The 9,666-nt window shown below is 62.5% G+C and overlaps 1 long non-coding RNA gene across 1 annotated transcript; it reads left to right on the plus strand.

The window, feature by feature from the left end:
• The first annotated feature begins 862 nt into the window (after positions 1 to 862).
• LOC115499371 lies at positions 863 to 7,815 on the plus strand. The gene is made up of 3 exons (XR_003964134.2): positions 863 to 2,031; positions 2,169 to 2,538; positions 6,942 to 7,815. It is a non-coding gene; the product is annotated as an uncharacterized LOC115499371 (long non-coding RNA).
• Positions 7,816 to 9,666: the final 1,851 nt, after the last annotated feature.

The raw sequence follows: 9,666 nt of genomic DNA on the forward strand, positions 1-9,666 counted from the left end.
CGCCTGCCGACCACGCCCATCAGCCCCGCCCACCGCAGCTGCTCCCGTGACGCGGCGCCCGGCACGTTAGCCCGGCCTCCCTCCGGCGTTTGGTCCTTCGCCGGCCATCTATTCGCCCGTCCCGTTGGCCCGCCCCTCGCCTGCGACCAATCTTTCACCGTTCATCCCTTCGTCCCGCCCCTCCCTGCCCGCCCCTCGCGTCCCCGTCATTCACGGCCCATCCCTTCGTCCCGCCCCCTCGGCCTCGCACCTTAGCCCCGCCCCCTGCGACCGCCCTTCGCCCACCTGCTGGGCCGGGTGCGCGGGGCACTGCTCAGAGACGTCACCCCGATTATGCCAGCTCTTTCTCCCAGTCTTTTCTCGTCTTAGGGTGTGAGAAGAGTAAGGGTTCTTCAGTCATACCCAAGTGAAGGACCAGTCCTGAACGACCGAGGCCAGCAGGAACACCCACCGAGAACGGCTACTCGGCAGCGCCGAGAACCCGAGCGGCGCCCTGGCGCAGGCGCGACCCTCCCATTTGGCCGTTGGACTTCCTCCAAGGCGAGACGGGCGGAAGACGGCTGCGCATGCGCCGGCCTCCGCGGCGGGCTACGCGTGCGCACCTCGCGGCGGCTCGCCGGTTGCCTGGTTACGGCCACTCGCGGCTCGGGGTTCCAGTTCTGCCCGCGAAGTTCGTTTCCGTCCGCGTCCGGCGCTCGGAAAGCTGTGCCTGTCTGCCCCGCGCGGAGCCCGGGAGGGTCCTCAGGCGCCCTTCGAGGCCCCCTGCCTGCTCGGCCCCCTGCTTGCTCGGCCCCCGGCTGCAGCCACGCCGCCCCGCGGCTCGCGCCGTCCGCTCCTGCTCCTCTTCCTGCCCGCCCTGCCCCCATGGAGGCCTGGCTCCCTCGGCGCCCGGTCTGGTCCCCGGCACCGCGTGGACGGAGACCAGGACTCCGTTCTGTGTTCCGCAGCCGTTGAGCGGGCGTTTGCGTTGGAGCGCCTCCCCCAGGCAGCGAGTGTCGGGCCGGGCTGCCCTGCTAGCCCCCTGCTACGCCCCGAGGATGGCACCATCAGAGCCCTCCCACGGTGGATCTTAGGGACGAGGGGGTGCTGCCATTTGTATCCTCATTTTCCCAGTGAGAATAGAGAGGTTCGGTAGGCGAGGAAGCAGCCAGCCAGACCCCGGCCGCTCACCCGCACACCTGCCTGGCAGGGAGAGGGAAAAGTAGCAGCCTGCCCCCGCTCACCCCAGCTTCTTCCAGAGGGCAGGACGGGTGGCCGGTGTGCCCACACGCTTGCATCCGCCGGTGGTCGAGCTCCCAGCGGCTGCTGCCGCCAGTGCAGCAGCGGCTGAGGCCTGGGGGTGGGAGGATTCCCTGGTCACCTGTGGGACTCAGAAGCCTGGGAAGAAGGAAGGAGCGCGGTTCAGCTCTTTGTTTGCTGTGACGTTGGCAGGGAGCAGCCACGCTGTCAGGGCCCCAGCGGGTGCGGGGAGAGTTTCAGTCCCTCTGACGTGGCCACTCTGCTAAGCTAACATTTGCCTTGCAGAATTGGAGATCCTAACCTATGTCAACACAGAGAATAGGTGCTGGGACTCCCTGGATCCACCCCACTGCCCCTGACCCACTTCCTGCAGTCACTTTGTCCCAACAAACCACTCCACAGAGACATGGCACTGTCACCGCCCCCCCCCCACCATGGGCACGCAGAGGCAAAGGTGCTGGGGTCCGTCCCCCCCCCCCCCTCCCGCTAAGCCTCTTGAGTGGAGGCCTTCCGGTTCTTGCCCATGTGGGGCCCGGTGTGGAGGAGAGGGCTCTGGGCCCACCATCGGTCGTGGAGGCTGGGGCTCTGAGTCACGGGCCCTCGGCCTCAAGGCCCAGCCTGCTACCTGATGCCGTGTGCCTTCTGTCCGCTTCCTTGACCTCCCTGACCATCACGTCCTCGGCAACCTGGAGTCCAGGCGGGGGAGCACCTGACAACTTGGGGGCCAAAAGGAGATGCCGTTGATGCTTACACCAGAGCAACAGGCACGAACCGCACTGTCCTGGGTGTAGGGTGAGTCTGCCTGCAGAACGGGCAGGGGCCCGAGCCGTGGGGGGCGCACTGCCATGGTGGCTGTTGCTGTTTCTGAGGAAGCGTCCCTCCCTTTGCCTGCAGTGTCACTCATTCACTCCTTCCTCCTTATCCCCCAGGCTCCCGGAGGCTGGATACACATGCCGCCACCCCCCTGAAGCCCCCCCATGGGGGCTGGCGTCAGCTGCTCTTTCCGGAGGGCAAGGTTGTTAGTTCCTCATCATGACCGGAGCTGTAGTCACGCGACCCCGAGCACACAGGACACAGGGCTGCAGGCTTGCCAGGACGATGGGCAGAGCCTATGCCAGAGAACCCGGCTGTCCTTTCCATCATTGCAGCACCCTGTCACACTGCGTTTTCAGGATCACGAGAGTCAGCCCCTCCCAGGAGCCTGCGTTGTCCGGGGAGGACTGGCACTGAGCGCCCGGAGGGGGCTGAGCTGAGCTGAGCTGGGACCTAAGTGCCTATGAGAGGCCAGATGCCAACAAGGTAAAGTAGCCCACCGGCAGCTCTTCATCACGTGTTGAAACGATAATATTTTGGATGTAGTGAGTTAAGCGTACTGTTAAAACTTATTCAATCTGTTTCCCTCTTTAACATAGCTAGTAGGGACTTTAAAATTGCGTCTGTACCTGGCATATTTCCACTGGACGGCACTGGTCTAGACAGGGAGCACATTGTGAGAGGGGATCAGGGGCCCCCCCCCCCCCCCCGCTGCCCATGCATGCCCACCCTGGAGCTGGAGCTTCCTAGATTGTGGAGCTGACACCCAGCCGCTTAGGTGATTGTGGAAGGAACCCTTGGTGGAGGGTAGCCGCGGTGTCCCCATAGACAAAGGCTGGTGGTCCGGGGCCGTAAGCCTCTGCCCCTCCCTCCTCCAGGGCATAAAGTAGCCGTGGAAGGTGTGGTTTGTAAGTGGACGTTTGTGAGACGGTCCTGCTCCACACCAGGTGCTCTGCTCAGCCCCCGACTCTAGTCCTCAGTCCTGGGCACCGAGGCTGGGGGCTTGGCAGGGGGCCTGCTCGACTCTGCCTGGAGATAGGAAGGGGCTGCCTCCGTGAGACAGGTCTGGCTGAATGGTCCAGGCCGAAAGCACGTGAGGGCCTCGAAGTGGAAAGAGCTGGCACACGGGACTTCGGAAGAGGCGGCCACGCAGCTGAGGAGGTCTGCGTGGAGAGGACGGGGCATCAGTTCCTTCGGGAGACAGCAGATCTGGGGGCGGAGATAGCTGTGTGTTTGAGCGTGTTCTGCGGCACCTGTCAGTGTGCGTGTAAGTCGGCTGGCGGGCTGTGGCCAGGCCTGGTACGAGGAGAGGGAGGCAGCTCCGGGAGGGTGCGGCTGGGGTACAAAGCCAGACCCGTTAGATCCTCCCAGACTCCCGGGAGGCCTTGCCAGAGAAGATCCACATCCAGGCTGAGCTTGATGAATGTCCCCACCATCGGCGTCGTCATTAGCACGAGCATGGCTGTCTCATCCCTCGTCTCCAGCGTCTGCGGAGGACGTGCCCGGCACCCGGCAGGCCTCAGAGGTCTTTTGTTCCCTTTACCGCCGAGCCAAGGACTAAACATATAAGGTGACGCTGTAAGTGACGGGAGGGTCGTAGAAAGCACCAGAAGGGCACGGATTCCACACCAGTCGGGCCACAGAGAATCCGAGCCACGGACTAAGTGAGTAGTATTCTGTTAGCTGCAGCAGGGCCCTGGAAAAACCCGAGAGACCTCTCTCACAAAACCACGCACTCGTTGGCTGAGCCCCTACCGCGTGCCCCGCACTGCGAGGAGCTGGGAGTGTGGCCGCGGACCGCGGGCCAGGCCTCCGCTCTTAGGGGGCACAGACTCTGGACAGCTGCCAATGTGCCCCCGGGGCTGGGGGGCACCGTGAGGCACCTGACAAGGCCTGGTCCCACCTGCTGCTGACACGCTAGAGCTAGGGATGGAGGAAAAGAGCACTTGTGGCTGCGGCAAACAGAAGCTTCTGTAGCGGCAAGGGGCAGAAACCTGGGAAGCGGGAGATGGGGGTGGGGGGCTGCCGGCTGCGCATTGCCGGGGCTCTTCGGGCCCTGCACGTGATCTCTGGAAGCACGGAAGCTCTCAGGGACTCCCCAGCGAATGCCATCGTCCACTCAGCTTCCCCTGCCCTGGCTCTGGCAAGGTGCTAACGAGAGTCGGGAGCCCAGGAGACAGCCTTGGGCCCCTGGGGAGCAGTGAGGCTGCTGGGCCGGACTGGGGGGGGGCTGACCGTCGGGTGACCCCCAAGGGCAGGACCCGGTTCTCTCGCTGCCAGCTGCGTCAGACAAAGGATCAAATAAGACAGGAAGGCGAGAGTCCTGAGCATTGGTGGCGATTACAGGGATGGACTTGGAGGCCTGGGGGAAGACAGAAGGGTGGAGCGCGGAAGAGGCCCGAAATGCCCAGTGCCGAGTGCAGGCTGGCTGCGGCCGGGCCTGAGCAGCCGCGTTCCTGCCCGAGAAGTGATGCGGCTGAGCGACGTGGGCTCTGTGGGCCCTCCCGGGCCACAAATGGTTAGGAGAACGTGGACCAGAATCACGCGGCCCCGGCTCAGAGAGGTGACACCTGGGGAAATCACCCGCCTCTTTGGACCTCAGCTTTCTCATCTGTAAAATGGGATAGCGCAGTGGCGGGATGACCGGGCGGCATGTGCATTGCAGACATCACTGGTGGAAATCCCCATGGGGGCCACCTGCTTGCCACGGCGGGCACTGGCAGGATGCTGCCAGCAGGGGAGGCAGAGAGCCGCCTTCCAGTCCTGGGGATTCCGGGTGCTGGCATCTGGGACACGCCGGGCTCCTGTAGCATCCGGCCTGGGTGCCCCAGGATGAAAGGTTTGGCTCCGCACATCGCCCCTAGACTGCGGCCCTCTCCAGGGCTTCTTCATCTCTGACTCCCCCTGCCCCACCCACCCCTCCAGGACTGGGGTTGGTCTCCCGAACACAGCAGGTGTTGCGTAAATCCTCCGCGAGTCGAATTTAATGGGACAACAGAAAACGTGTATTTTTCGAGCTCTGCGCTCAGTGATCTAATCCGCAGCTACGGGGGCCAGAAAGCGTTTTCCGTCAAGAACGCCCGTATTCCACACCATCCTGGCCCCACGAGGGGTGCTGGTACCTGGTGAGGGCCTCGGCCAGGTGTGCACCGCCCGCTTTCCGTTGTCCAGACAAGGAATAAGGTAGAGAATAAGTAACTTAAGGTTACACGCTTTCCTAGGGCTCAGGTTTTTTTTTTTTAATTTTTTTTTTTTTTAACATTTATTTATTTTTGAGACAGAGACAGAGCATGAACGGGGGAGGGGCAGAGAGAGGGAGACACAGAATCCAAAACAGGCTCCGGCTCCGAGCCGTCAGCACAGAGCCCGACGCGGGGCACAGAGCCCGACGCGGGGCTCGAACTCACGGACCGCGAGATCGTGACCCGAGCCGAAGTCGGACGCTTAACCGACCGAGCCACCCAGGCGCCCCAGGGCTCAGTTTTTAAAAGGAGAAACGCGAGACCAGGACGGTCACGGCCCTCAGTGTCGGAGACCCACGGGGCTTCTGCTGGTGCGTCACGGGCTCTGGTGCAGGAACGAGCCCGAGTCCAGTACCGTGTGGACATGGCAAATCCAACCCGAGACGCTTCACGCTCAGCCCCTGTCGCATTTGCCCTGCAGACCTCTGGGGGGGCTGCTGCCCGGTTTGGGGGAGACCAGCTTCAGAGTTTGTCGCCCAGCGGCCATGCCGTCCCTGCGTCCTGACTACCCGCGGCCTCTGGGGTCGGCTCTGAGCAGCTCCCACTTTTCCCCCGGGGACCCTGAGGCTCAGAGGAGCCAAGTCACCCGCCTCGGGTAAACAGCAGCTGCGAGGAAGGTGAAAACAAGATGACACAAACCGGGGTGGGGGCACAGCCAGTGTGTGAGGTGCTGGGGGAGCAGCATTTCCAGCCTGAGCTCGAAGGGCGCTGTGCCCTCGCCCTCAGGGTGCGTCCGTCTGGGAGCCACCGCGCACGCTTGCCCTCGTCGAGGCCCACGGTACACACGAGCATCCAGAGTCCAAACGAGCCCTGACCCGGGCTCCCCAAACGCATCGGCCCCCACCGAGCGCTTGGGGACGCAGCGCTTCCGGTCTCCGTTTGCCCGGGCACCCAGCCGGACGGCATTGCTCGGGCTCCTGCTTGAAGCACTCTGTCATCGTGCCAGGGCCCCCGGCTGCGGGACAGTCCCCTCCAGGAGCGGCCGCAGGAAGCTCTCCAGCGCCTGTCTGGGGGCGCTGTCCCCTCCGACGGGGCTCCTGGGTGTGGATTCTGGATGGGACCGGCCCACGGAAGACTGGGCCGCAGTGAGACCAGGGCGGCACCAGCCGGAAGATCGGCTCCCCCACCGAGCCCAGTCTCTGGCGGCCGCCGCGCTCCGGAAGCGTGGCTCAGTGGCCCAGTGAGTGGCTGGGGGTCGCCCTACCCTGCCAGTCTCATCTGTGGGTGCCGCTGCGGTCCTCTCTTCGCTCTGGCCAGAGGGGCGGAGCCACATTTGGGGCTCGCCCCGGAACAGTGTGAAGTAAGACCCCACGCCAGTGATGTGCCTCGGGTTTCCCGGTGCCCGCATGGTCTAAATCTGTGCCTTCCAGTGTGGCAGGCTGCAGCCACGTGCAGCAGCTGAACACGTGGCCGGTCCACACTGGGGAGCACTGATAGCCCGAAACACACACTGGATTTCAGAGACCTAGTTCGAGAGAGGGAGAGAGAGAGAGAGGAAAATAATGTAAAATACTCATTAACTTTGTGTCAGTCACAAGTTGAGATGACAATTGGTTGGACGTATTGGGTTATTATGATGTGTGAGTAAACTTCATTTGTTTATTTTCACTTTAACGTGGCTGCGAAAATTTGAATTGCATGTGGAAGGTGCAACTCTGAATCATCCTTGAGACCCTGGAAAAGTGCTCCCCGTCCCCGCTCTCAAACAGGCAGTCGTGAAGGAGAACCGTCCTTGAGGAAGCGTCAGGAGGGCAGGTAGGGCAGCCCCTGTGGCGGGTTCATGTGTTTGGGATGCTGAAAAGCGCAAGCCTCGGATCCCTGGGAGTGACACCCTGAGGAGGCACAGGGACCCAGGGCAGACGCCCCCGCCAGCTGATGGCTACTGCTGGTGTTCGTGGCCCCCAGGACACACATTCGGGCCCTGAGAGGTATGACCTGGGACCCTGTATTGCCTGCTAGGGCTGCCGTAGCAGAGCCCCGCAGACTGAGTGGCTTCGCAGAAATGAACTCCCCCATAGTTCTAGAGGCTGGATGTCTGAGATCCAGGTGCGGGCCGGGCTGGTCCTCTTGAGGTTCTCCCTCCTGGGCTCGCAGCCGGCCTTCTCCTCCTGTGTCCTCACCTGCTGGTCCCCATGTGCGTGTCTGTGTCCTGATCTCATAAGGTCACCCTCAGATCGGATTGGAGTGCACTCTAACAAGCTCGTTTTACCTTAATTACCTCTGTGAGGACCATGTCTCTAAATACAGCCACATCCCGAGGTCCCGGGAGCTGCGGTTTCAACATATAAATTGTGGGGGGTGGAGACACGCTACTGAGCCATAACAGATCTAAGTCAGGGCCTGTGCCCTCCCTGGGGGGGGGGGCCTTCTGAAGGTAGGGACTGGCGGATCAGGCCGGCTCAGGTTGTACGGCCAGGAATGAGGACCACGGGGTGGCGGGAGGGCCCGTTGGCGGTGGGGGCTCTGGAGCCAGGAGGGCGGGAGCGGGTTGAGCCCCAGGGAGAAAATGGGTGGGAATCTCAGCCAGCGCTTTGGGTCAGGGGGGTGGGGACGAGTCCCTGAGGAGGGGATGCAGGGCGGGCGGGGACAGCACTGAGCAGCCTGTGGTGGGGGACGAGCCTCCCCCAGGACCTTGTCTGCTGCCCCACGCCCAGCGTGAGCTCCAGCAGGGTGAGGCTCGAGGGGGCACCACCGTGCTCCTCTGCGGGCCTCCTTCACGCTGCCAGGAGCTCCAGGGTCTTTGAGGAGCAGAGAGATCCCCCCAGAGACCAGCGGGACCCCCTGAGGCCCATCCTGCCACGCCAGTGGGTCCCACAACCTGAACAAACTTCTTCGAAGTTCAAAGGCGGCTAGGCCTTCCTTTCTGCTAAACAAGCAACTGAGGTACAACGGAAAAGGAAATGTTGTTGGAGCGAACAGCTCAGTGACATTTAGCTGTGCGCCCAGAACCCCTGTCTGCTCCCACCTCTCCTGCCCCAGTGACGGTCCCTGCCCTCCCGCCCCGGCCCTGGGCCACGCTGTGCCCTCCCACCGTCTCAGGGCTCACCTGCTCTGACCACTGCCCACAGATGGAGGCCCACACCGTGTGGCCTGCGTGTCAGGCTTCTTTTACTCAGCCTCATGGTTTTGAGGTTTGGCCACGCTGTGGGGCGTCTCAGGGCTTCACGGGGTTTTAGGGCTACATCATATCCCACTGGATGGAATCAGTCTGGGTCCTCGAGAGAAACGGAACCAATGGGGTGCATACATGTATAAAGAGGTTTATGATGGGGAGCTGGCTCACAAGATTATCCCCAGATCTGTGGTCAGCAAGCTGGAGCCCGGGAGGGTCTATGCTAGAGTTCCAGCCCGAGTCTGAAGGCCTGAGAACCAGGAGAGGGGCCGGTTACCCTCTAGTCTGAGAGTCAGCAGGCTTGAGACCCAAGGAGAAGGGATGTCTCAGTCCAAGTGCAAAGGCAAGAAAAGACCCGTGTTCCCCGTCAAGTGTGAAGCTGGAGGCCTTCCCTCTCACTGAAACTTTTTGTTCCATTCGGGCTGTCAACTGATTGGACGAGGCCCACCCACACTGGGGACGGCTCTGCTTTATTCCATCCACTGATTCGAATGTTAATCTCGTCCAGAAACCCTCTTGCGTTTGGCCAAATGGCCCAGCCAAGGTGCCACGTGACATGAACCGTCACAGTGTCATCGATATTTTGTTCATCCGCGCATCAGCTGACCGGCGTTCGGGCTGCTCCCACCTCTCGGCAGCTGTGAACGGTGCTGCTGGGAACATGTGCATGTCTGGACTTGTTTGGCCAACTTTAATTTCTTTCGCGTGTACGCCTAGGAGCGGCACCTCCGGGTGCTGGGAGTTCTTTGGGCACATTTCAGGCTGGGTCTGCTTCCTTGGCACACAGAAGTTGGGTCGCTTCCCACAGTCCTTTCGCCGGGACCTCTCGTCCCATCTGGGTGGGGGGCTGGAATGAAGCGTCCGGTCGGCGAGGAAATCTGGGGATGACGCTTGTACTGGGTAGGCCAGGCCCGCGGGGGGGTGACACTTTGAGGCAGGAGGAGCCCAGCAGGCTTGCCCTTTGTTAATCTGGCTCCGGTGGAGATAGCAGCCTAGGTGGGAGGGCCGGGGAGGGGGCCCGTGTGTGGGGGCCCGGCAGGGGCCAGTCTGACATCCCTGTTCAGCAGGGCTCCCTCGGCTTCGTGGAACCTTCCCCACTCCCTGTGTCACCCCCGTGGTGTCCCTGCTCGGGCACTTCGGCGGGTGGCTCCCTTTGCCCTCCTGCTGGGCTCTGGATTCCTCACCTCCGCCTCTGGGCCCCTCCCTGCGCACCTGCTGTGTGTAGTGGGCTTCCTGGGTCGAAGTGGTGCCCTGCCCCCT

The sequence above is a fragment of the Lynx canadensis genome, chromosome D4 (assembly GCF_007474595.2).
Source record: "Lynx canadensis isolate LIC74 chromosome D4, mLynCan4.pri.v2, whole genome shotgun sequence".
Lineage (NCBI taxonomy): Eukaryota > Metazoa > Chordata > Mammalia > Carnivora > Felidae > Lynx > Lynx canadensis.